This window comes from Myotis lucifugus, unplaced genomic scaffold (genome assembly GCF_000147115.1).
Source record: "Myotis lucifugus unplaced genomic scaffold, Myoluc2.0 scaffold_22, whole genome shotgun sequence".
NCBI classification, from domain to species: Eukaryota; Metazoa; Chordata; class Mammalia; order Chiroptera; family Vespertilionidae; genus Myotis; species Myotis lucifugus.
This window is the reverse complement of record NW_005871070.1, coordinates 3,427,442-3,431,431: the sequence shown is the minus strand read 5'-3', so window position 1 is coordinate 3,431,431 and position 3,990 is coordinate 3,427,442.

The window sequence follows — 3,990 nt, the reverse complement described above, 5'->3', positions numbered from 1 at the left end:
TATAATTTAGCAAAGCAATGATTAGAAAGGAAGTACAAAAGGAAAAACTCAAATAAACATATTTGGCTACTTATTTTGTGTTCTAGTAACAGCTCCATGGACTATAAAATTAGAATTACTGGATAAAATTAAGCATGGGTATTTAGTGTCTACCGATTATATTAATGTGTGTGGTATTTTCAATGACTCCCATGAGTAATGAAGAATTAACAGTTTATAAGTGTGAGGAACTATATGTAAGAGGGGCTAATGTTGAGAGACATGAAATGATAAGATAGATTTTAAAAATAGGAATTATTAAATCTCACAAAAAACCAAATCCATACTCTAACACACACATTTGGAAATGAGAAGAAAATCAGGTGGAAGACTTCAGAAAGGTGACTAGTTTGAGTCAACTGCTCAAACCAAAACACTCTAGCACTGAAATAGAAAATGATGAATTCAGGAATTACAAAAAAATCTCACTCCCAGCTTTATCAAGACCAATTGCAAATGACTTATCTCAGAGAAATGAAGAGCACCTTCATCCCTGCAGTTTTGATGGCAGGTTGCATTTCACAAGCACACACACAAAATCATAAAAATGAGCATGTGTTGAGGTTTAATAGCTAATTTTTCAAGTTGATTATCTTGGCCAGTTCATTGGGATGCTCTTGCTTCTTAACTAATTTAATTTGTTTCATCCTTTTTATTGTCTCATTTAAATAGCAATTAAGGGAGATAGCACTCTATTTTGCCCCTTTTCTAAATCATGATTTCTCCCTGTGCCAGATAGTTACGGGTGTATGAAGAGATGGCACTGGTAAAAGGCAGAGTGGGTGAACATACTTGACTCAAACTGAGTAATCCAGGGAAAAGTTGCCAACGATCAAAATGTGTGTGTGTGTGTGTGTGTGTGTGTGTGTGTGGCGAATACTCTAGAACAGCCGTGGGCAAACTACGGCCCGCGGGCGGGATCTGGCCCGTTTGAAATGAATAAAACTAAAAAAAAAAAAAAGACCGTACCCTTTTATGTAATGATGTTTACTTTGAATTTATATTAGTTCACACAAACACTCCATCCATGCTTTTGTTCCGGCCCTCCGGTCCAGTTTAAGAACCCATTGTGGCCCTCGAGTCAAAAAGTTTGCCCACCCCTGCTCTAGAACAACTCATTTAATCATATATTCAGAAATGTTCAATATTCTTGCTTGGAAATTCAGATTCACCTATATGGTGCTAACCAGCATGCTGCAGCTATTTAAAAGCCAGCTTTCAACTGAGGTAAAATATCAGAACCCTTCTATTTTGTATTCCCTTTTTAAAATCTAAATATTTGTATATGTGACAGCCATTAAATGCCATAACATCTTTTATTATATTATCATTAAAAGGAGTTTATCAAGTGCTTATTTGTATGTAGCCCTCTCTTAGGTGAATCAAAAGGGGGCTTCCTTGACGTGGAGCCCTCCACTAGTAGATTTTGCACTCTGTTCTTGAAACACTGTATGTTCAGTTCAACACATATTGATTTTATTACCTTTTTATAGATAAAAGAAGTAGGAAGACTAATCCCTGTTCTCAGACAGCTTTACTTGGGGATGAAAAGGCCAACATACATGAGATAGAATATAATAAACAAATTTCAGAGCTGTAGTGATGAATTTTCAGTGCACAATGGTGGGTGAGGTTAGTCTAGAAGACTCCTCAAAGTGGCGAAACCTTGATGAGAGTGAATGGTTGACATGGCCTCAGGTGTCAACCAGTGGGGTTCTCTACAGCCAGATGGCCCTTGCAGCTTTGCAAACCCCACAAAGAGCTATCATAATAATTGTCCATATTTTCATCCTGACCCTTAGTCCTCAGGTCCATATAGTCCAAAGTAATTAGGGAAAATTGCAAACACGAGCTTCACTGGGACTTGTATCATTAAGGAGAAAGCAAAATCTTAAAGATCTTTAAAATAGTATTTGCTCTCATGTATCTCCTAAATCATGATAGAACTCTACCAGCCTTTACAAGACTAATTTCCTTTGTTTATCCTCCATTTTTTTGAATTTTTTAAAGAATCCCTGCCCCCACACCCAAATTGTAATATGATGATGAAATAGTAGGAAAGGTTCCACCTATTCCCTTCAGGAAGGGAAATGAAATTCTGAAATGCAACTGAAAACACGTCCTCAACTCAACAGTTTTTGCCTCAGTGTTGCAGTTGTCCAGAAAGAACAAATTGTCTTTCTAGCAGAGAAACACTGTCACATGACTTTATAGTTATTTTGTAAGTAGATTGTATTAACCTTAAAAGAGCTGTTTGTATACTGGGGGGAGGGCCCTAGCATGTGCCTGAAACATAGAAGGTGCTCAGTATTTATTGACTGAATGAGTGAAGGAGTGTATGTGAGGATTCTGGAGGACCAGTGGGCAGATTTGAGATGGCAAGTCCTCCTTCCCTGGCTTGGTGGTGTGTAGGCATTGGGAAAAGAAGCAGCTTTCACTTTAATAGGGAGGGGAAACAGCATCCTTAGTGGAAATTCTAGCATGTGAGTAAGGAGTGTTCTGGGAAACGGTTGAGGGTTTAGGGGAGTTTATTTATTTTGGAATAGGAATTCTAAAAGGCATATGGAAAGGATAATCTGGGAGGGCAGCCCTGAGAAGATGATTTGACCAGGAAGAAACACAAAATCAAATCAGGATAGGAGCATGAGAGAGGAACAGTGACCAGAGGGTCTACACTTTGGCAGTTTAGGAAGGCCTGAATTAAATGCAAACTGGCAAAAATGGCCTCAAGCTTCCATTGTTTCCATTCTGTATTGTGACAAGGATATATGTGATCTTGTCATCTTCCTTCTGTCCTATAAACTCTCAGAAATGCAGGTCTTCCATAGAGGCTAGCACATAGTAGGTGTTCCAACTCAAATTTCTTGATAGTGTGAGTTCATTAAGAAGGACCTGGCAGGAAATGCAGGATACAGGCTTGAAGTGAAAAGATCTTCATTGCTTCTAACTACTAGGCCTGGCTTGCATTGCCAAATTATTTTTGGCAAATTAGTTTATGACTTGCTGCAGTTTCCTGTGGAAGATGGATTTGACCTGTTTTAAACTACCTCAAAGGCAGAACTGAGGACACATGGTAAAAGAAGGAAGTAGATTTCAGCCTAGAATTTTCTAATAAGTAAAGTTATTAATAATAATAATAATAATAATAATAATAATAATAAAAAGTGCTGCCTTAAAACTATAGAGCGCTTCCTAATACAGAAAGTACGTAAGTAAAAACTGAACGCCCGGGTCTCAGGGATGTTTTAGAGAGAACCCTGAACTGGGAAAGAGGTTAGTCTCTTCTACCAGAAAGACTTTAGAATTAGTTTTGTGCCTGGGATTGTGTGACAGTGTAATGTAAAATAAAAACAATCTATTTAGGAAGAAAGACATAGATATGATTTCTGAAAATGGCAATAGAGGAAAAAATTGCATCTGTATTATCATTCGTCAATATGTGTAGAGTGGAAAATGGTAACATGTGTCAGGCTATAGGACATATTTAAGATACATCCTGCAGAATGTAGGAGCAAATCTGAATTAAAAGGGAGAGATTGAAGAGGATTTGAGTCTTTGGGAAAGGCTTCATGAAGTGGCTGATTGTTTGACTGGGCCTCGGGGAAAAGAATGAGAACCTTTGAAGGGTAAGTCCCTCCAGGGAGGGCTGGGGTTTGAGCCTGGCCTGTGGGGTGCCCAGAGGAGGCTGAGTGATTGGGCTCACTCAGGCACTCTGTGTGCATTTTGCTCAGAGGTGATGGGAACAATCAATGGTCATTTGAGGGAATGAAACACACTTAACTTCCTCTGTGTAAACTCCCTGAGCTCCATTGGCCTACAGCTAGGAGACCTGGGAGCCCCTACTTGGTCCCTAACTAGCTGTTTGGTGACGACACATCATTTAACCTCCCTGAGCCTTATTTGCCTCAATTATAAGGCAAGGGAGTTGATTCAATCACTGCTTCTCAAATT